This window comes from Podarcis vaucheri (assembly GCF_965113315.1).
Source record: "Podarcis vaucheri genome assembly, chromosome: 10".
NCBI lineage: Eukaryota > Metazoa > Chordata > Lepidosauria > Squamata > Lacertidae > Podarcis > Podarcis vaucheri.
Genome location: NC_138748.1, coordinates 4454905 through 4479045, shown reverse-complemented (window position 1 = coordinate 4479045; position 24141 = coordinate 4454905). Strand labels below are relative to the sequence as shown.

The following is a 24141-nucleotide window of genomic DNA, read 5'->3' as shown; positions in this document are numbered from 1 at the left end:
ATCCACCTATGACTAAGATTGATAATGTTATGACTAAGGTGTTTACTAATGTTTAGATTGTTATATAAACTCACACAATTAATTATACATTGAGGATTAACACATCATTGTGATTTACACATCATTGTGAACTAAAGGTGAACTAAAGAGAAAAAAGTGTGGTATGCAAAGAATGATATACAGAAAGATCTGTGCCAGGCACAGACCTTTAGCCTTGTGCGTGAAAGAGAGGGAGAGAAGCGTGATTGATTATAAACAGGCCTTATAGTCTGTTTTAGAAGCAAAGAGAAGATAGAAATAATTCCCAAAATGCAGGGGGGAAAATAACCCGTGTTTTACTACACTGGGACATAGAAATAACATGTCTACAGGAAGCCTCAACAACTTTTGTGTCCGGATTTTCACTTTTTGAAATATGACAACCCAAGCATTACCCTGGGTAAGGTAGCTGGAGGGTATCCAGTACTGGCTTCCGCTTGCATCCCGGAATGTCCTATTTTTTGGTCCAGTGCTCTGACATGAGTCCTTGCACCAGAGTGCCGGACCAAAAGACGCTCACTCTGGCAGGAGTCAGTGGAGTAGGCCAGAGCACCAGACTGAAAGTGATGTCCCAATTTGGGGGACAAAAATACTTGAGGGTATCTGGTGTTGGGGAAAACCAATAGAAAACCATGTTCTTCACACTCTGAGAGATCAGAGACTCAGCTGCCTGCTTATGGAAACAGAATGCTAGCACTAGATGGATCTCTGAATTGATCCATGAAGGCAACACTTCTGCACCTGGAGGAGCCATTGATTCAAAAAGGTGTTTAATGTTGGGATTGCATGTGGCTCACTTAGAAGATCAGTAATGGTGAACGAGTTTCTCTATATGTTTGCCCATTACTGCTACCCATCAACAGCCACCAGAGATTATTCCGTGCTCTCCAGGATGCATATGGAACAACAGTGGCAGTAAACAGGCACTTCCCAAACACTCCCCATAATTTACTGCAATGTCGAGAGATCCCTCAATAGACAAGTCAATGTGGAAAGAGTTCCTTGGAGCTGGAAAACAAAGCCATTGAAGCCTAGGGTGTGGAATTAGTTCCATTCTGAGGAGGCAGGTAGTACTCCTTCAGTCAACATTTTGCTGTGGCTATGGTCTGAGAAGCCCAAAATGAACATTGTGAGTCAAAAGGGAAGCTGGCCAGCGTGTGTGAGTCTACCCTTTTTCAGATCTATGCCTCCACCTAGGTTCTATCTACTGGTCAATCTACAGGGCGGGGGCCAATTCGTATTTCCTTTTCTTCTCCTGTGTAGCACTGGCAGTCTTTAAGCTTTCCAACCAGACCTTTACCATTGCACACGTGTGTGTTTGCACAAGGGCCCTTCCAAGCTGCCCTGGATGCCTGAATTTAAGAGAATGAGGGAGGCAGGGGCACATTTATTTGACCTGCACCAGAACCAGGGGCATCAGCATCGGTTCAGGGCTGCCCTGAGTTGTCCAGCAACTGACTGTAACAACTTCATGGTGAACTCTGGCACCTGCTTTTCTTGAGAAAAAGCACTACTCGAATCCCTTAGTTTCCTGAATATAAAGGAGATCTAGTATAGACAACACCCCACTCACTTTGAAAAGGTTTGGCTACGCATAGGGCAGAGCATCCTTTCAGGCGCTGAGAACTGCCATGATAAGGCAGCCTATTCTAACATTCAACTGCGATGCCTGACACATTTATTTCTCTATTTATAAAGAGAACAGTCCAATATGCAATGCCCCCCCAACCAGGCACACATGTGCATGCACACAATGTGCCACGTGATTCTGTTGCAAATAGGCACAGAGCCTAGAATTATTTGTTTACAGTATATATTTTGAGTTATGATTTCCATTTCTGGTCATCAATTTTTACCATAATCTCAAGGCACTAGTTTTATCTAATACAGGACAAGAAATCAATAAAAAGCAAAGTGGTATACTTGTGCCGAGAAAGCAAAGTGAAAATAGCTACACAAAAGCAAAGGGATCCATTTTCAGTGACAAGCAAATCTTTTCTGCAGATTGTGTTGAAGCAAAACATTGCCTCTTGATTTATTTTTTCTTTTGTTCCTTTATAACCAAACTAATCTTTCTCACAGCTTATATAGCAGCAACAAGAAAAGTTACGTTTCCTCTATGAAGAAATTTAGCAAAATGTGCTTATCTCTGAATTATTTTGTCCTGCTATGTAAAAGTAATTAACATCTATAGCCAAACCATGTTCCTCCACTAAAAAAAAAAACACTTAATGAAACAAATCAAAATGGGCCAAGAAATTCCTGTTTCCACCACAGGTGATCCCTCTTTGGAAAGCTTAATATGTGCAAAGCTATTGTATAAAACAGCCTTCTTAGCTTGGCATCTCTTTCAAGGGGGGCAGGGGACTAACTTTGATCAAAATACCATGTTTTCACTCTCCCCCCTTTGTAGTTCATTGATTGCATGCCTAGGTGCAGCCCTCCCCCCCCCCCCCCCGCTTCCAGGAGCCAGGCACCATATTTAGGAATAAAATGGCCACAACTTTATTAAATTTCAGATGTAGGAAACCTTGTCTTAGGCACTGGGCATGTATCCCTCTCAGCCCCTGCTGGGGGTCTGAGGCAGGACAGGGTCAATTGGGAATATGGGGACACTGCAAAATGTGCATTTACACTGCTGGCCCCCTCCCTCGTTGCTGAGGGGAGCTCTATGGCCACTGCTCTATGTGCGCTTGTGGTCAGAGACTCCCCTCAAGACCCCTCTAATGGGGGACCCTGATATCGCTGCCGCAAAAGGGGTGAGTCACCGCAACACCCCTTCCTCAATTGTTGGAGTAAAGGATTCTGCCTAAGGCCTAAAACCGCCAAAGTTGTGACAATTGCTACGGGGAAGGCAAAACCTGCAGAGCAGGGGAACTTCCTTCCTGGCTCTGAAAAAACAGCAACCATCGTCCAACCATAGCAACGCCCATGGACCTGGAAAGGAGAAAGGAGGTCCGTCTGAAAGGAAAGAGACAACTGGAGGGAGGGCTGGGTGGGCGATGCTCGCCCTAGATGCGCTGCTGGCATCACAGAAGGCCCTCATTTATCCTTTTGGAGCAGACCAGAGTGAAGACTGCTCACTCCCGGTCCGCTCCCTTAGCCCCGCCCCCAACTGCCGCAGAGAGGCCAATTTGAAAAAGGGTTCTTTAAGCAAGAACCCAAAACCAAACTCTGCAGCGACAAGAGGGTGGGAGGAGCAATGGCCAGTGGAGCAGCGGGGCTGCTGGAGGACAGCGGGGTCACGGGCCGGGCCACAAACCTCACCCACCGCCAGACTTGGTGAGCAGATATATATATATATATATATATATATATATATATATATATATATATAGGTTTTGGTGTCTTCGGGTGTCTTCCCGTGTAAGAGTCGGGGTGTCTGGGCGACGTTTCGACGAGGTCTCACTCGTCATCTTCAGGCTGGTGCTTTCGGCTTCTTGTTACTTTGTGCTCTGCTCTTCACTTCCTTCTTAAGCTCCAACAGAGGTGATAGTCTGAGGCCTTGCCTAAACCTTATATCCACAATGGGTGTTTCAAGATCCTACAAAATCACTGTAATTTCACTTTAAGGTACACGTGGAATAGCAACGGACTTCCCACACTACTGGGGATTTAGCACATTTTACAGGCGTACATGCTTCAGTATTCCATCCACAGAAGTGTGTGGGACCTAGTGGAGGGGGAGGGGGAGAGACAATTCCCTCTGTTCCTCATCCCTATAAAAAGTTTTTTTTAAACAAGTGTGGTGCTTGAGAAACAACTGCCTTTCGTCTACACTTGTCAAACAGGGGGAAAATAATGTGACTACAATGCCAGGCTGTTGATCACTGACTTATTCTAGGGATTGGAGGTGGATTCATTGCAATGCCTTCTCTCTTTTACTGTGGGGAGGCAGCAATCACAAATTTCATTCGGCTGCTGTGGCTAGAGCTGATAGCTGTCAATCTCTTTTCTTGCTCCCACCCCCTCTTGACTCCCCCACAGAATAGGGGTGTTCTTCTATTTAAGGTGAGCAACAAAAACAAGGTTCTGTGATTACAAGCCTCAAAGTTCTCTACAAGCACCTGCATATTCATGCATATTCCTCCCCATCACATTTGTGTTCCCCTCAGCCTACCGGGTAGCTGTTTACTTAATGAAGCCAGAATATTTTACCTCGGGTTAAGTACTTAATTCGTTCCGTTCTTAACTTGAAACTGTTCTTAACCTGAAGCACCACTTTAGCTAATGGGGCCTCCTGCTGCTGCCAGGCCGCTGGAGCACGATTTCTGTTCTCATCCTGAAGCAAAGTTCTCAACCCGAGGTACTATTTCTGGGTTAGCGGAGTCTGTAACCTGAAGCATCTGTAACCTGAGGTACCACTGTATAAACTAAAATATCACTGCTGAATAGAAAAGAGCCGTCAAGCAGATCTGTTGAGCAATATAAGTCCTCAAGTCTTGAAATGTCTGGTCAGTTCAAACGCTGCCCACTTCAAGTGTGTTTGGTGCCAACAGAGTTCTGAGGATTAAGTCATGAGAGTGGAGGCCATTTGATCAAGACAGCAAAAAAAGTGTGTCATTAGCCAAATCTGATGCAACTTGGGCCAACGTAGGTATCTCAAATGAGGACATGCCATGCATGCAAATGAGTTATCACCATGTAATGAGATGACTTTATGAAAGAGATTACATGATTCAAGAGAAATAGTGTTGAAAAAGAGAATTTCCACACAATATTAGCCTGAGCTTGGAACAAGGTTTATTTAACATCCAGTCATAATCTGTCATAGATTAGTAAAATGCAGTCAGCCTGAATTAATTTAACTCTCATTTCAGGTTGCTGAAAAATAGAAGGTGAGACAAAATGTCAGTGAGGAACAGCCTGCATTCTCTCAACGAGGCACCAGCATAAATTTAGTGTACATGGTTAAGGATCTGACCCGTCAGAGCTGCATTTATGGCAGCGCCACTGGTTCTGCCAACTGGGCAAGAGCCTAGGGGGCTCCGCAGAGCATCACAGCTATGAGAAAGTGAACTGAGCACAAGGGAAAGTGAGAGGTGGGAGGAGCTGATTTTTGGTCTTGCAAAATCTGTTGAAATCTGAAAGAGCAAAGTTTGCCCCTGTAATCCATGACGCAAATGGAACAAAAAGTGCTTAACATTTGCCCCAATGAATTTAGGTTTTGCTTCTTCACATTAAGTAACAGCATCTCCGTCCCCTCTGTACTTTTACTAAACTGGTGGTGGAGGGCCTAATGTCTGGATGGTGAAATTGTGTCTCTCCAGATGTTGCTGAAGTCCAGCTCTCCCATCAGCCTCATGCAGCCTGGCCAACTGTCAGGGTCAAGGAGAGTTGTGCTCCAAAAACGTCTCCAAAACATAGCGTCTCCTCCATCCCTGGTCTAAAAATGCACCAAATTCCAGATGTGGGTGAGAAAAGCTGCATTTCAGATTTCTTCTCTTCTTCCAAACTGTTTATGGTACAGGACTTAGCAACTTTGTGGCCTGACTCACAAAAAGAAACTATTGCATCTTTTGCTGGAGTTCATCCTTTCTCATATAAAGCAGCTGCAGTGATGCTACAGAAAAAAGGATCATAGAATCATAGAATCATAGAGTTGGAATAGACCACAAGGGCCATTGAGTCCAACCCCCTGCCAAGCAGGAAACACCATCAGAGCACTCCTGACATATGGTTGTCAAGCCTCTGCTTAAAGACCTCCAAAGTAGGAGACTCCACCACACTCCTTGGCAGCAAATTCCACTGTCGAACAGCTCTTACTGTCAGGAAGTTCTTCCTAATGTTTAGGTGGAATCTTCTTTCTTGTAGTTTGGATCCATTGCTCCGTGTCCGCTTCTCTGGAGCAGCAGAAAACAACTTTTCTCCTTCCTCTATGTGACATCCTTTTATATATTTGAACATGGCTATCATATCACCCCTTAACCTCCTCTTCTCCAAGCTAAACATGCCTAGCTCCCTTAGCCGTTCCTCATAGGCATCGTTTCCAGGCCTTTGACCATTTTGGTTGCCCTCCTCTGGACACGTTCCAGTTTGTCAGTGTCCTTCTTGAACTGTGGTGCCCACAACTGGATACAGTACTCCAGGTGAGGCCTGACCAGAGCAGAATACAGTGGCACTATTACTTCCCTTGATCTAGATGCTATACTCCTATTGATGCAGCCCAGAATTGCTTTGGCTGCCGCATCACACTGTTGGCTCATGTCAAGTTTGTGGTCAACCAAGACTCCTAGATCCTTTTCACATGTACTGCTCTCAAGCCAGGTGTCCCCCATCTTGTATTTGTGCCTCTCATTTTTTTTGCCCAAGTGCAATACTGCACTTGGAGGAGGACTGCAGATCTACCCATTTTGACTTACAGTATAACAAAGGCCAGTCCAAAGGCTATGATGTCCTTAAACAGCAATTCTCCTGTTCATCTTTCAGAGTGGGAGGAAGCTTGTATGTGGCTTTCCTGGATTTTACTCCAGCTTTGACTTCAAAGGCTTGTGGGGGAAATTAAGTTGCCGTATGGCGTGTGCCAAACACGTGCAGCTCCCCAAGTCTGTTGGTTTATGGCAGTCAAAACAAAATAATAATAATAATAATAATAATAATAATAAATTCTTCCAGTAGCACCTTAGAGACCAACTGTTTGTTATTGGTATGAGTTTTTGTGTGCATGCACACTGCTGGATTCAGTCAGACTCCCAACACTTCAGTCAGTTCAGTCCTTTACTGACAGGTCCAAAGCATGGAGGCAGTTTCACTATATACATAAAGTACAGGCTTCCCCATGATCCCTAGCAGAAGATGCAGGCTTCAAATGCAAAGCAAGCACAGCTCACAGCATTCATACAGCACAGAGTTCTGTATCAGTCTGGCAGAGCTTCCTTGCAGCCAAGCAAAGAGGCCGTGTATAGCCCCCTCTTAACAGACCCAAGAAGCACCATTCCCTTGGCCGGTTGCCAGGTCAGTGACCTTCAGACACTAATCACAAGACCTGCAGGTGCAAGATAAGGGAAGCATTTGCACCAGATTTTCCTTTAGAGCAATTAAAGGAACCTCAACAAATTATCACATACAAATATAGATAAGGGCCTGCTGCTTCTGATGAGAAAACTTCATCCACAGGTCCAGCGCGAACTCTTTCTGGCAAAGCTAATATCAGGAGAGGTGTTAGTGCAAGATTGCTTATTGGTGCTTTTTTGTTCAACTTCTATGCAAAAAAAGAAAAAGATTCCAATTTAAGTTCTCGGGATGGTTCCCTCCATCAGTCAGAAATGCAAAGATCCAAATACTGTGGCATGCTGATGAGGACCTGTAAACAAAATTGGTAAGGAAAAATTGGATGGTAAATTATTCTAAAATGAAGGTAGTAGTTTTTTTCCTAGAGGAAGCATCTGCATCAATGGCGCTGAGATGAACACACGATTGAGCAATGCTCTTACTTTAGATATTTGGGTGTGCATTTTTCTTCCAATGGCAGATGGAAATCTCATACAGAGGCAGCAAACCTTCAACTTGGAGGACAGCCAAAGCAATCCTGACCTTTATAAGTTTAAAGGAGGCTCTTAGTGAGCTCCTATTTTGAAAATAGATGTTGGTAAAGTAATCTCCCAGTTAAGCTATGGGGTCAGGGATATGTTCCAGCAGATGAGAGCATTCAGAATAGGTTTTTGGAGAAACTGCTGGCACTTCCCCTCAAGGCAAGAATTCTTAAGTAAACTGTACTTTATGGGGAACAAATTGCCAGGAGTAGACATTGATACAATCTTTGTTTGAGGATACCCAGACTTTCCTAGTACATAAGGACAAATTTGTCATCAGAAACAGAATTTTTGAGGTAGATTCTCATGAAAATCTTCTTGCCAGTCAACTGCAAGCATTTCCCCCTTGGTTTAGTTTATTAAAGAGAGATCAACACTTTCAATGGTACTTTCAAGACCTATTTTTTGCTGCCCTTTGAAAAGCTTTTAATGTCCTTCATTTATGAACAATGCATTCAGCCAATCTGGAGGAAAAGGATACAGGGATTCCCTATCACAGTGGACATATGTTTGTGGTACAAGGGAGGTGGAAGATGCAGTGCATACCTTTTGCACTGTCCCTAGTACTGAGGTCCCAGAGCTCATTTTTGTCAGACCTTTAGAAGTCAAGAGCTAATTGGACCCTGACTGATATTATTTGCAATCTACTGGCAGACCAGAAAAAAATTACTAACAAGCTGATCACCTACGTAGCAGAACCTCAAATGTACAATAGCACCATCATTTTCCAAAGACTTCTGTCATGGACTGCAAAGAGGACTAACAATTTTAAAGTTGTTGTTTATCTCTGTTTGCATTGATGATTATTAGTGTTGTATATTATTAGTGTTATGTTTTGTTCCTGCTTCTCTGATGTCTGTTGTAGCAGGAGCCTATAGCTGCAGATAATTTTATATATAGTGTTGGATTTGTGCTATGAAAGTATATTGGGTGGGAAAATTTGGAAAGATTCTTTTTTCTGCTAACCCTTATCTGTGTCAGAGCAACTGGAGATGGACTGCCTGCAGGGAAAGGATATGATGGCTTTGATGCCTTCAGAAACCACAATTTGTGTTGCTATCATGCATTCAACTTAATAGCTTTAAAGTTCTCAAATGTCTGTTCCAAGAGGGCTGAATCAAAGTTTACATTTCCCATGCAGATCCATTTCCTGATAAATGCTAGTTTGATTGCATTTTAGCAGCCCAAAGCATAGCTTGGCAGAGCAGTGATTCCATGGGTTCCCTCACTATCTTTACTATCATTGGAACATTGTGGACTGCATCAGCCAGAAATTGCCAAACTGCCAAGATTAATTCCACTCAGGGCAAGTGATTTCCATGCAAAATGATACCTGATCTTTTGGAAATGGCACAGGCCCACCTCATAGGGTATTTTGCATGTGAATTGTAGAGTTGGAAGGGACCCCAAGAGTCATCTAGTCCAACCCCCTGCAATACAGGAATCTTTTCCCTAATGTGGGGCTCAGACTCAGGACCCTGAGATGGAGTCTCATGCTCTACTGACTGAGCTATTAATAGTGTGGACTTGGCTTATCAAAATATGCTACTCATAATTTGTGGTTTTTAAATTATGAAGAGCAATTAAAATATTAATATAACCATACCAAGGTGATGTACTATAAAAACAGCAAAAAAGCAGTTGAACACAAAAAAGCAGATACATTTAAAACAAAACTAAAAGAATGAAAATTAGGCATTCATGGCAAAATCCCATGTATCCAACTTGGAAAGTCTGTTGGGATAAAAAATGGATTCAGTTATTTCCAGAAAGTGCAGATCATAGACATCATTCATCATAGGGTATGACCGTCTCATGGATTTCAATGGGATAGTTAAGCACTACGTAATTAGCAAGTTTATTGTTTGATAGCCAGTGGTTATCTGTGGTGGGGTTTGCTTACTGCATGGGTAAAAATCCACTGAAAAGAGGGCTGAAGAAGATACATTACTCCATAAATTAAAGACCTCCAAAAGAAATGTTGCTGGGGGACGACCCATAACTCAGGGGCAGAGCACATGCACTGCATGCAGAAGGTCCCAGTTTCTTTAATCCCTGGCAAGGCTGAAAGAGTTGGCAGCCAGCCATACTGTGAATGAGGGCCCAATGGTCCCACTCAGAATAATGCAGTTTCCTTATTCCTCAGCAGGGGCGCCAGCTTGTTGAGGACGAGTCCTCTTGAGCCTCCCCAATCATTTTGGGGAGGGGGCTGGGGGCGCCCAATATCCCAAAAGTGTTGCCAATGGTCTCTTCCCAATTGTTCTCTTCCCATTGCCAAATTATGGATTGGCCATCCTTTTCTGTTTGATTTTGTCCAGAATTATTATGCAAAATGATGATGTTGTTAAATGATGGTGTTGGTGGCAATATTATAGCGTTGTTGCTCTCTGCAACACATTGTTGACAAATTCTTGCATACAGGTAGAAATAGCTGTGGATGCCAGCATCTGCATGCATGTCAGTCTTCTCAAATATAAAGCTTCAACTCACTTCCCCCAGGTGCATGTAAGCAGCACTGGACTGATCCCTGTTTGGCTCAGCACCAATTTTATGCTAGTATAGATTCAATGAGATTTTCAGCAACAAACATCTTTCTAATCTTCCATATATGATAATGTGTGACATGTTGCAATGATTAGGGGAAATTCTATTTCTCTCAATAACAATTATTTCAAACAGAAAGCTTCCGGAATAAATAATCTTGCTGATCTTTTTTTAAAAAAAATTAAAGGTAGGGAACAATCAGTTTCCTACAAATTAAAATCTGTTTAACAAGAGGCTACAGCTTCTCTTCCCCGTCATCCCAAGTAATTAAAGTGAATTGCATTAGAGCAGTAACCTCCAGTGTCTGTAGAGCATTTCTTCAATAAGACTTGGAAATTGGGTAGCAGAAATGTGAAGTATAAAAACCTCCCTTGATGTTGCTTTTAAATCCAAACAGTTTACTCTGCTGTTCTCTGATTTAAACGATATGTCTCCAATCTAATTGCCACTTGTTGAGTGATGATTCAAATAGGATGCAAACCCTGAGGAGCAGGAAGCTATCAAGGATTATTTGTATCACTAAAAAGAGAGTCCCAGTCAGCCTGAATCCTTCAACCGAGTCTGCCAGATTCCGAAGCAGAAGGCTTTAGGTGCATAAAATCAGGCCTGGGCAACATAGAATTCATTGGCTAAATTCACTCACGAGCTGAGATTGTTCCAAATTAAGAGGGCATGGCCTGCTGATATGTGCCTTCTTTTTCCAAAATCAAATACTGTGAGGGAAGATAGTGGGGAGTACAAAGCTTTGGGCATAAAGATGTGAAAGGGCAGCCTTCAGAGAGTTTTGTGGGGCACATAAAACCCAGCTGTTTGGGTCAGTTGAAATTAGGACTGGCGCTCCAGTTCCTTGACTCACAAAGACTTCAAGGGAAGGCAGCAACATCCCTTTTGAAGAAGGAAGGAGGTGCTCTTTATATCTTCAGTCCTCTCTTTTAATAGATAGATAGATAGATTCTTTATTGTCATTACACAAGTGCAACATTGCACAAAGTGCAACGAAATTGGATGCCATCCCTTAAAACAACAAAAGCAAGACAACAACAACAACCAAACAAACCACATTCCAGCCACACCCACACCACACCCATCAAACTCCCAGGTCACACTAACGAGTTACAGCATTCAAAAGGGCCACAGCTCTTGGATAGAAACTGTTTTTCAGTCTATTTGTCTTTGACTTGATGTTTCTATATCTTCTGCCAGAAGGCAGTAGTGCAAACAGACAGTGTCCCGGGTGAGATGAATCCTGCAGGATGTTATTTGCTTTCCTAAGACAACGGGAACCGTACAGTTCTTCCAAAGATGGGAGAGGATGACCAATAATCCTTTGGGCTGTGGTTATGACCTTCTGGAGCACCTTCCTCTCCCTAGCTGTACAACTGGAGAACCAAGCACAAATACAGTATGTAAGAATGCTCTCTATGGAGCCTCGGTAGAAGGACACCAGCAGTCTCTCACTCAGATTGTTCTTCTTTAAAAGTCTGAGGAAATAAATTCTCTGCTGGGCCTCAGCAGGCAAAGGGAACAAACTGTTGCCACTGGCAGACCTCCCTCTGGATGTGAAAGCCAATGTTCTTGAAGCAAGCGCAAGCAGGACAATGGTGTTCCTGCACTTGGGAGAGGTGAATTTGGCTCACCCCTTCCCCAGAGGAAGAGAATGGGGCTTGGATCTATGTGGGGCTGAGTCTCCAAAGGAAGCAGCAGACTGGCCTTCTCCTTCCATTTGTCTTTGGGAGTACCCTTCCTCCTTGTATAGTGGTTGCTTTTCATGGGGCTGACTTGGAATTTGGGAAGCTCTTGGCTGGCACTTGGGACTCCCTGTTTTCACTTGCTTCACACTGCAGAGCATTTTGTCTTGGTTTGGCATTATTTGGCTGTTTGACGTTCAGTGCGGGCAGGTAAGGTAAGACCTTAATTCACTGCAGGGACCTTCAGTCATGGTAGCTGCTCCACAGGGCCTGGGAAACGTTGCTGAGCTGTATGCTTTTTCCTTGATGAAAGAATTAACTTAACTGACAACAGAACCCTTTCAAGCTGACCTGCATCCTGACACTTGAGGTCTCAGATTTCAGCAGTGCCCTGTGTGATGCCAAAATTCAGTGCCCCCCACCTTCCAGTTTACATCATAGTTGTGGTACCCCTGAGTCTCTGCACCTGGTGCGACTGAACCGGTCATGCTCCCTTAAATCAACCTTTGGTCAACTTTTCTCAGTCCTTGGCTGGATGACTACTCCCCCCTCCCATGGAAGAGGTCAACATTTAAAGCAACTGGCTGAATTGTCAAATCTCCAATTCTACACCAGCTGAGTCCCTACCTGTCTGTGCACTGCGTCACCAGAGTGGTACATGCACTGGTTATCTCCTGCTTGAATTACTGCAATGTGCTCTACATGGAGCTACCTTTGGAGGTGAACTGGAAACTACAACTAATCCAGAATGCAGCTGCCAGACTGGTGACTGGGAGTGGCTACTGGGACCATATAACACTGGTCCTAAAGGATCTACACTGGCTCCTAGTATGTTTTTGAGCACAACTCAAAGTGTTGGTGCTGACCTTGAAAGCCCTAAATGGTCTCAGCCCTGTATACCTGAAGGAGCGTCTCCATCCCCATCATTCAACCTGGACACTGAGGTCCAGCTCCGAGGGCCTTTGGGTGGTTCCCTCATTGTGAGGTTAAAGGAAACCAAGCAAAGGACTTTCTCAGTAGCACCACCCACCTTGTGGAATGTCCTCCCATCAGATGTCAAGGAAATAAACAACTATCTGACTTTTAGAAGACATCTGAAGGCAGCCCTGTTTAGGGAAGTTTTTAATGTTTGATAGTTTACTGTGTTTGATGTTTTAATTTGCTGGAAGCCACCCAGAGTAGCTGGGACATATAATTTATTATTATTATTATTATTATTATTATTATTATTTGCTTCCCACTCAGACTCAGGCAGCGAACTGGCTTAGAAGTGAAAGAAAAATAATCTTCACACAGCACATCTGTTAAGGCATCAGTCTTCACTTTCAGTTCCCCAGCTATATGCAGCTTCAGCCAACATGAGATAGCTGTAAGCCTGATCTTGAACTTCTTTTTTGTTTTTTCATGGAATATATTAAAATGTTTTTTGGTTGCTCATTATGGCCGTTCTCCTTCTGAGCTGCCCATTTGACTACCTCACCATTCACACATTCAGGGCAGGGTGATGAAACGGTCTCTAGACGTAAGTGATCCTGCCCCGGGTTAGAGGAAGCAACATGCCCTGCTTTCCATTATTTATCAGACGGCTTGCAGATCCATGAAGCTTCTTGGAGTCCATATGATCTGATCTGTATCATGCTCTATCGTGTCTTTTCAGTAACTTTACCGCATACTTGGCTATTAATGATTCTCGCAACATGACAAGGTGAATCATTTAGATACACACAACGGGTTTTCCATTATTGTACCTCCAGACGTCATTGCTACATTTGCTTTCTGCTCCACAAATTTCAATTGAAATGTGCAATATGCCAGAGATTTCTAAGACTTTTCTTGTTCTCCTTAGTTTATTCTTTGGGAATTTTCAGAGGAATGCTTAATCACGGAGTGCCACTAGTTGTTTTCTAAATATTGCTTCTTGTTGCTTTCCCTTGTGTCACATTCCAACCTTGCATTTTCTCCCATTACAACAACCAGAGCTTTTTTTTTGGTTTTTTTCCCCAGCCAGAATGCCCCAGAGCGGCATTCCAGCCCCTCTCAGAGAGGGGCACCCCGAGTAAGTGGGGCAGATTGCCTCTTTTCCCAATCTCCACCACTCCTGCCTGCACAATCTCTCAATGGCATGGAAAGATCTAGCTGGGGGTGGAGATGGCAGGTGTGCGGGAGAGGAAGCAGCCTAATCTTCACACACACACAGCTCGGCTGCCACGGCGCTTGCCTGCCTTCTCCTTTGGGGGAGACCCAAGAGGAAAGGCACCTTGTGCAGGCTGGAGGAAGGCGGGCAAGTGCCGTGGCAGCCGAGCCCACAGAGCCTGAAAACTAGTTAAATTACCTCATTAAGTCGGAGAAAAAATGTCATTGTGGTTTAAAAGAGGTGGTGGTGAATGCTTTTGAGGTTCCCTTCTGCTTCAAAATTGGTTTGCCGTGAAATGGAGTGGAAGAGCTCATCATAAAACAGGTCCCCAGAGTCTTGTCAGGTACATTGAACTATGTGATTCTGTGTATTTTTATCCCACTCTACCCCCAAGTTCCCTCCCTTTTTTCTTCCTCACTACAACTCTGTAGCGTGGGTTAAGCTCAGAGTTCTGCAGCATACACTATGCATTTAAAGTGCACTTCAAGCCCATTCTTTCCCTCAAAGAGCTGTAGCCACTGCAGGTTAAGAGCGCAGTCTTAAGCAAATCTGCCCATAAGTTAGTTCCGTTTAGTTCAATGTGACTTTCTCTCAGGCAAATGTGTGCTGGATTTCAGCCTAAATCACCTTCCCAAAATCTCCTACACAATATTATAAAACCAGAACACTGTAGAAATTAGAAAATGGCACAGGGAGCATCATTTTTATTCTCTGCTACATATAAGAGGATTGAAGAAAGAACAGGACTGTCAGTGTTCACAAGCATCACTAATTTCTATTGTAGCAACAGACTTTCCCCCCCTCTCTCTCTGCTGAATAAAGTGCTTGCATAAAATATAGCCACAGGTTTGAAATGAGACTTTCATGAATATTTACCACATCCAGCTTTTTCACACAGAAATGCAAGAGGGAGAGAAAGGTGTTTGCTGATGACACACATTAGCTCTCACCTACAATGTTAATAATCAGCTTCCAAATACCTGTGTGCCCCCGCCCCCCCACTTTATAATGAAGATAAAGTCTCCAAAGCTTAGCATTAGCCTCTTGCCTTCAAATTTCACATTCTAATTCATCAACTATGACAATATGATGAATGCATTTCACATTAATGGCCTGTTCTTTGACATCTGAAGAAGTAAAAAAATGTCTGGTGACAGAAGAACCACATGAATGCTATTCTTGTAGCCTCATCCCAATAAAAAGCGTGCAAATAAGAAAGGCTTACTAACACCACACCACAAGGCTTCTCGTTTTCTGTTTATGCTGACCAATTAATTCTTGTGTTCCTATGGGGAGGAAATGGGCTGGCATTGTTGCTACTTTTTAATCTATGGAGTTAGCTGCTCACCAGTCAATTGTTTAGACAATATAACCAATAATTTAATGCAGCAATGATCAGTTATTTGGGAAGGTTATTTAGCATACGGTGAGATGGTCCACCTGCACTTCAAGGCTGCATGAGGTCCTTTCCCTGTGTGGGTGGAGGGAGCCCAGATGGAGAGAAGGATGGGATGGGATGGGTCAACTGGGAAGGAGGCAGGGTAAGAATTTACTTTATACCACTTTCTTCCTTAGCCAGGCAAGCGACCCCCTTTAAAATTAAACATGGAACCAAGGAAATTAATTCAAGCCCAGTATCCAAGAGGGACCCAGTGTTTATGGTAGATCTTGCAATAGGGCACAGTTCAGCTTAACGTGGTTGTTGAGGATGAACCACCAATTAAAAGGTCTGCCATGAGGAGCAAGAGAACAAGGATTCACAGAAAGAGTGATAAAACATCGAAACAACATTCTTAAAACATAAGCATCCTTCTACATACATCAAGAAAGGTTACAGGTCCTGAGAAGCACAACACACATGGCTCCATACCAGTATCTGCACCCCACAATCGCCTTGGGGTGCCACCAGTGCCCAGGCCATTTGGTCTCTATTCTCACATTTCTAGCACTGCTCCCCTGGCAACAAGGCCTCCATCAGGCTGTTGACATTCCTTCCTTCATCTCATTCTCTGGCTTCTCCTTTCTTCCAGGAAGCTTCGAGGATAGCTGTTTCTACACTTTGGTGCCAACTCATGAGAAACTTAGAATAACATCCTGGAGGGCCATTTGTGCCACTTTCAGAGTTAGATAGGGTTTTTTGTTTATGGCCTAGAGAGCATAAGATTGTAAAATGCAGGCCCACAGGAACCTCACACAGAAATCAAACCTTTCCTTTTGTGTAGTCTATCTAAAATGTTAAATGGTATTGAAAGTGAAACACTGAAGCATTCTTAAAATAAAAAATGAACCCCTTGGGTTTCTAATTCCCATATCAGAAGGGGGCAAAATGGATGGATAAATGGAAGAAGAAAGGCAGACATAAAGGTGGTGCAGGAGGAGGCAGAGTCAAAAGAGCAACTTGGTCCTCTGGATGGCTGTGTTGGAAAGAATGCTCTGCTTTCTCATTTTCATCGAAGTGTTGATTAGTCCTTTAACAGAGAGTTTTTTTTCATCTTCAATGCTAATAACAAATGGGCAATCCAAATTGGTGAGAGATTCTTCTCCGTCAGCTGGCACTGACAAGCAGTGAATGTAAACATTGATTGAAGAACACGGCTTTGTTTCTGGAGGGTTACAACTGGAGCAAAACTGGAAAGGATTCAAGCGAGCTGACAGTGTTTATTGTCACTGTTCATTGTTCTCAAGGCTCTCTCTGCCCCTCCTGTCATGGAAGGAGCACAATTTGTGGATCTGCTGGAATCACCAGGGAATTGGGCCTCTCAAAGGGAACTGTACAACCTGGAATGTGACTCCTGTGATGACAGCAGCAAAGAGGATCCCTCTAAGCGAGCGGTATGTCATTTGATAAACATTATTGAACGTATGTGTCAAGGATACATTTTCAAAGAAATGTTAACGCAGCACAAACCTTCGTAGCTTGCAGGGCCACTTCTCCAGATGAAAGGAGTAGAACTGCCTGCAGAAAGGAAGTCGAAACGATATGTGTGCTCCTAGGAACCCATATTTGTAAAGGGGCGTCTGCCTTATTACAAATAAGATGGGAATTACAGGGCATGCTGAGTTACGAAGGGTAGTGACAAACTACTGGCTATTATAAAGCAACATGGAAGTGGTGTGAGCATTAAAAACAAATGTCTTTCCGTGCAGTAAGCATGGATTCACATCTCATCTGTGCCCATGCAACAGCTTCCTCTGCAACTTTAAGCATGACAACCAGGGAGAAGAATTCATAGTCTTTCTTCAGGTGCCAGATCACACAGTCAGATTTCTGGATGTGTTCCTGCTCTGCCACCTCACTCTGGCGCAGTCGCTGGAATTGGTTCTTTTAAAAAATGTCATTTGGAGGTTTCTTGTGAACTGTTCAGTGAGGTTGAAATGTTTGCTCAGAGGGGTTTGTATTTCTGGATTTTTTAAATGCCATTTCTATTCCTGTTCGTATGTTTCTTTAAGTATAGCCCTGTTCTTTGACCATTGCTGACGGATATATTAGGCAAGATCTCATGTACAAAACCTCTGCTGACTTGAAAAGCAAGTGTCACGAGGATCTGCATTTAGTCGATGGCATTGGAATCTCCTATGACTGGACAGGTGCTCATGCAAACCCTCCTCAGATGTTGAGGAGGAGAACGGAGTTGCATTCGTCAACCATGTTTTCCCCACCCTCCTACCAACACTTGCACATACAACGTGCACATTGGCCACACCACCTGCCACTCATGCATTTGGCCACTGTGTGAAGAGGCCCCACCCGCCTACATGAATGGGGAACCTGATTGGTCCAGAATCTCTGCTTCCTCTTCACACACTGGCTGAACGCACAGCCAGCAGGGGCTGGGGCAGTGTGCATGGTGAGAGTGGAGGCATGGACACAGGACACAACCCCATCCACATATGAAGGGTCTTCATATGACTATCTTGCTCAAATTTATAAAGGAGCTCAGCTGGCATATGGTCTCTTGCAGAGCTTGGCGCCCTGATGTTTCTGTTGTTGTATGTGACTGTGCACCTATTGCTACCGAACTTTAGGATTTTTTCTGTATGTGATCATGGTTCTATCGCCAGTGCAATACTCAAAGGAACAGCATTCAAAGATACAGTTTGCTGGCAAATAGAGCCCACAAGGCAGACCACCTGTTCTTGACATGATATAAGAAATGACATGGAGGAATGCTTCAGTTTTCTTCCAGATCTTATTCCATTTGCATAATGCCTTGACTGTTATTCTGTCTATTTAAAAGAAAAGAAGAAACTTCATTTGCCAGAGGAACATATGGAGAATGATACATTGTGCTAAATAACCTCTGACTTTAAATGTGTTCTGTGTAAGTAGCAGAAGGAGATGGGATATAGCAGGGAGAATGGACTGTACCACTTGGTTCATAATGGCAAACTCTAGCAATCACACTCTCCTGATTCATTAGATGAAGGGAGATCATTCAGGCTTGTTCATGTAAGACTCAAGCCTGATGGACTGCTACGTCTGATATGGGTCTATGTCTCCACTTCATAGGGCTGCATTTCTTCCATCCTGTTATTGCTAATTTTCCTAAAACGCAGTTTGGGCTTTGCTGATATTCTTCATCAGCCTAGGTCATGTTTCAATTACAGCCTTCCAGGGATAAATCCCCTTCCTTTTATGTGTTTTGTGATGGAGCCTTTTTCTAACATGAAATGTTACCTATGTGGTTAGGTTTTTTTATTGTTTGGCAATTGTTTCATAATGTCTGATATTGTAAACTGATGTTTGTGTATTTCATGATGTAATAGTAGGAATTATTATTAATGTTATTATTAGCCCGCCCTCTATTGTTCATGTGCAACAATAGGATGATATTTTTACATGTTTGTTCTCTTTTGGGGAGCTGTCCTCCATCTGTCTCTAATGGCGTCTCTAGGGGGGCTGTAGAGAAGATTCATTCCTGCCCTTTCCCTCTGTCTTTGTCTACATTCAGCATGTCCACACATTCCATATTCACCTTACTAATAGAGAGAGGGCCTGTGCAACATCTTCCATAATCAAGTCATAGATCTAATTAATCCAATAATACTATAATTCAGGGGTAATAATGCCTCTTGCCTGTACACAACACTTATCCTTAACAATGAATGTGTGGTTTTTCACTTCTGGAATGGAAAGCCATGGATAAATGCAATGTCTCTAACCAGACCCCTTCCTTCAGATGGTCTCTAGATGACATACACCGACAATGACATATGACTTTTGACATTCCAAGGGGAAGAGATGTCGCACTCTGACATGAGTCAGATGCTGCAAGGGAATAAAACCTTGCAAAGGTCAAGTTCCCCTTCAGAGTACAATGCCAACAACACAAAATCAAAAGGTTAGAGGAAAAATTAACCAAATATATTATTTGCCAGCTTGACACAAAGTAGCATTGCCCATTCTAAGCATTCAGGAGCTATTTTTCCAGTCTGAGCTGTAGTGTTTTCTTTGATCAGTTGCATCCATTTGAAACATGCAACGACATGTATCAGGGATTCCCAGAAACAGTTCCTGAATTTACTATTTTCTTGTGTTCAAAGCACTTTTCGGTTTCATTGTCAGCTTAAAGTAATTCTGCCTTATTTGGAAATCCGTCTCTTTCAGTTTCATTATTATGAGCCTAAAGGTACCTATTTTCTAGGACAATATTATCATCCATATGCATTTCTAACATTTGCAAGCAACAGCCCATAACACATTTAGTTAAACCATATATATATGCAGCTTTATTTTCCCATAAAATTGAAAGTCAGCATTAGCACCACCACAAAGGCCATTCTGTGAAGCTTGTCATAAACCTGAATGGACGTGTAGTTGATAAAAAGAACCCAAGACTCCATTAGCATAATACTGAGCTGGCCCTGTTGAGTTCTGTCAGTTCAGGATAGCATTCACAGGAAGTTAAACATTACTTTGAATGGGTAATTGTGAGGAGGTGAAAATGAAATAATATCAATGCTCCATAAAATACAATACACTGACTTTCTCTAGAAAGCTAAATGATCAGCAGCCAGGCTTGACAATCCATAAAATAGGCAGGATGTCAGAGGAAAGAAGGGCAAATTCATCTCCTGCACAGCTCTGCCCAAATTCAAAAAGGTGTGTGTGTGAGAGAGAGAGAGATAGCTTCCAATTGTTACACTTTTTTTCTGTTAACACTGGGCCATTCTGCAGGAGGTATGGTATAGCGGCTTCTGTGGTGTAGAGACACAGAATGAAATCCCTTCTCAGCTATGAAGCTCAATGTTCATCATTAGCTTCCATACAACTACTCTCATCACATGTTGAAGACAACACTTGAATCAAGGGACCCCACAGACACTGTCGTCCTCTTCAAGGGTCTGTTCCCTGCACCTTCTTTCTTCTTTGGTGATCCCTCGTAGCTGAGTAAGATTGTCTTCCATGAACCCGGTTTAAACAGTGAGTAAGGGTTTGCCAAGTGTGCCTTCCTCTTAGCACATTTCTCCCTTTCATCCTGAGTTAGAGGGTCTTCAGAGTCCATGACACCTTTGGTCAAGGCTGTTCTCCAATTGGAACGCTCGCAGGCCAGTGTTTCCCAGTTGTCGATGTTTATACTGACGCGCAGCGCAAATTAATAATGCAGAGTTTTTAAGTGAAAGAATAAGAGCTTTACTGAGTTAAAATAAACTTCTTCATGAACAACATGGTTCCAAACAGTTTGACTGAGATTACATACTGACTCTGCTCACAACTGAGGCAGACTGACTCTGACTGAAATCTTACAGAGAGCACAAAGAGAAACTGGCTGCTAAGTCCCCTGCCAGAGGGACTCCCCAGTAAGCAGTCAGGCCTGGATAACTTTAGGATGCCCAAATGATTGTGCACTTCCCAGCCTGCACTTCCCAGCCTGCTTTGCTGCTTCTGCTCTCATGTGTCTTTGTCACATGACATATACTACATTTGTTTAGATTTGCGTTGAGAGCATCTTTAAGCCTCTTTTGTTGTCCACCGGCATTACGCTTTCCAATTTTAAATTGGGAATAGAGTAGTTGCATCCAAATAACATGACCAGTCCAGTGAAGTTGATGTTGAAGAATCATCGCTTTGACATTGGTGATCTTTGCTTTTTCCAATACACTGACATTAGTTCACCTGTCTTCCCAAGTGATATGTAAATTTTTTCAGAGACACTGTTGATGGAATCTTTTGAAGAGTTGGGGATGGTGTTTATAAGTAGTCCATGTTTCACAAGCATACATTAAAGTTGGTCATAGAATCATAGAATCATAGAATCATAGAATCATAGAGTTGGAAGAGACCACAAGGGCCATCGAGTCCAACCCCCTGCCAAGCAGGAAACACCATCAGAGCACTCCTGACATATGGTTGTCGAGCCTCTGCTTAAAGACCTCCAAAGTAGGAGACTCCACCACACTCCTTGGCAGCAAATTCCACTGTCGAACAGCTCTCACTGTCAGGAAGTTCTTCCTAATGTTTAGGTGGAATCTTCTTTCTTGTAGTTTGGATCCATTGCTCCGTGTCCGCTTCTCCGGAGCAGCAGAAAACAACCTTTCTCCCTCCTCCATGTGACATCCTTTTATATATTTGAACATGGCTATCATATCACCCCTTAACCTCCTCTTCTCCAGGCTAAACATGCCCAGCTCCCTTAGCCGTTCCTCATAAGGCATCGTTTCCAGGCCCTTGACCATTTTGGTTGCCCTCCTCTGGACACGTTCCAGTTTGTCAGTGTCCTTCTTGAATTGTGGTGCCCAGAACTGGACACAGTACTCCAGGTGTGGTCTGACCAGAGCAGAATACAGTGGCACTATTACTTCCCTTGATCTAGATGCTATACTCCTATTGATGCAGCCCAGAATTGCATTGGCTTTTTTAGCTGCCGCGTCACACTGTTGGCTCATGTCAAGTTTGTGGTCAACCAAGACTCCTAGATCCTTTTCACATGTACTGCTCTCAAGCCAGGTGTCACCCATCTTGTATTTGTGCCTCTCATTTTTTTTGCCCAAGTGCAATACTTTACATTTCTCCCTGTTAAAATTCATCTTGTTTATTTTTGCCCAGTTCTCTAATCTGTCAAGGTCGTTTTGAAGTGTGATCCTGTCCTCTGGGGTGTTAGCCACCCCTCCCAGTTTGGTGTCATCTGCAAATTTGATCAGGATGCCCTTGAGTCCATCATCCAAGTCGTTGATAAAGATGTTGAATAAGACCGGGCCCAAGACAGAACCCTGTGGCACCCCACTAGTCACTCTTCTCCAGGATGAAGAGGAACCATTGATGAGCACCCTTTGGGTTCGGTCAGTCAGCCAGTTACAAATCCACTGAGTGGTAGCATAGTCAAGACTGCATTTTACCAGCTTCTTTACAAGAATATCATGGGGCACCTTGTCAAATGCCTTGCTGAAATCAAGGTAGGCTACATCCACTGCGTTCCCTTCATCTACCAGGCTTGTAATTCTGTCAAAAAACGAGATCAGGTTAGTCTGACATGACTTATTTTTCAGAAATCCATGCTGACTATTGGTGATCACAGCATTCCTTTCTAGGTGCTCACAGACTGTTTGCTTAATGATCTGCTCCAGAATCTTCCCTGGTATTGATGTCAGACTGACTGGGCGGTAATTATTTGGGTCCTCTCTTTTCCCCTTTTTGAAAATAGGGACAACATTTGCCCTCCTCCAGTCTGCCGGGACTTCGCCTGTTCTCCAGGAATTCTCAAAGATGACTGCCAGTGGTTCTGAGATCACATCTGCCAGTTCTTTTAATACTCTTGGATGCAGTTCATCTGGCCCTGGAGACTTGAATACATCTAAACTAGCCAAATATTCTTGTACTATCTCCTTAGTTATTCTGGGCTGTGTTTCCTTTGCTGAATCATTTGCTCCAAATTCTTCAGGTCGGGCATTGTTTTCTTTATTGGAGAAGACTGAGGCAAAGAAGGCATTGAGTAGTTCAGCCCTTTCTGTGTCCCCTGTTTGCATTTCACCATCTTCTCCTCTGAGTGACCCCATTGTTTCTTTGTTCTTCCTTTTGCTACGAACATACCCATAAAAGCCTTTTTTGTTGCTTTTAACCTCTCTAGCAAGCCTGAGTTCATTCTGTGCTTTAGCTTTTCTGACTTTGTGTCTACACGTGCTGGCTATTTGTTTGAATTCCTCTTTGGTGGTTTCCCCCCTTTTCCATTTTTTGTACACATCCTTTTTTGATCTTAATTCAGTTAAAAGTTCTTTAGATAGCCACCCTGGCTTCTTTAGGCACCTTCCATGTTTCCGTCTCATTGGTATTGCCTGACGTTGTGCTTTCAGTATCTCCCTCTTAACAAACTCCCAGCCATCATGAACTCCCTTTCCTTTTAGTATTGTTGTCCATGGGATCTCACCCAGCACTTCCCTAAGTTTTATGAAGTCGGCTTTCTTAAAGTCAAGAAATTGAGTCCTAGTATGCTTGGCTGCTCCTTTCCGCTGTATAGTAAACTTCAGAAGAGCATGATCACTCGCGCCTAATGATCCTTCCACTTCTACCCCACTAACCAGGTCATCAACATTGGTTAGGACCAGATCTAAAATGGCTGTTCCTCTTGTTGCTTCTCCCACTTTCTGGACAATGAAGTTGTCTGCAAGGCCAGTGAGGAATCTGTTTGACCTTATGCTCTTGGCTGAGTTTGACGTCCAACAAATATCCGGGTAATTGAAGTCCCCCATTACTACTATCTCCCTTCCTTTTGCATGCTTGGCCATCTGTTCCAGGAAGGCATCATCTATGTCCTCCGTTTGGCTTGGGGATCTATAGTAAACTCCCACAATGAGGTCTCTGTTATTCTTCTCTCCCTTAATTTTGACCCAAATGCTCTCACTTTGGCTTTGAGGATCTAAATCTTGGATCTCTTCACAGGTATACACATCCCTGACATATAACGCCACTCCTCCTCCTTTCTTGTCTGGTCTGTTTCTCTGAAATAGATTGTATCCCCCCATTATTACATTCCAATCGTGGGACTTATCCCACCAGGTTTCAGTGATGCCTATTATGTCATATTTAGTTTGCTGTACCAAGAGCTCAAGCTCATCTTGTTTATTTCCCATGCTTTGTGCACTAGTGTACAGACATTGAAGTCCATTAATCATTCCCCCGTGTCTCTTATTTAAGGATTTTTTCCTCCCACCACTAGGTCCGCGTGCTGTTTGCTCCATTTGGTCTATGACATTTGGATGATCATCTTCA

At 43.3% G+C, this 24141-nt stretch overlaps 2 protein-coding genes across 2 annotated transcripts in view; one reads left to right on the top strand and one right to left on the bottom strand.

Moving 5' to 3' along the window:
• Positions 1 to 24141, bottom strand: part of STK38L (serine/threonine kinase 38 like) — a 502631-nt gene that overhangs the window by 343930 nt on the left and 134560 nt on the right. The gene's annotated exons all lie outside the window — the stretch shown is intronic.
• GRM3 (glutamate metabotropic receptor 3) overlaps positions 16645 to 24141 on the top strand; it is a 147790-nt gene continuing 140293 nt past the window's right edge. Inside the window, exon 1 of the mRNA XM_082240112.1 lies at positions 16645 to 16769. The gene's annotated coding sequence lies outside the window, so the exon portion shown is untranslated. The remainder of the gene's footprint in view (positions 16770 to 24141) is intronic.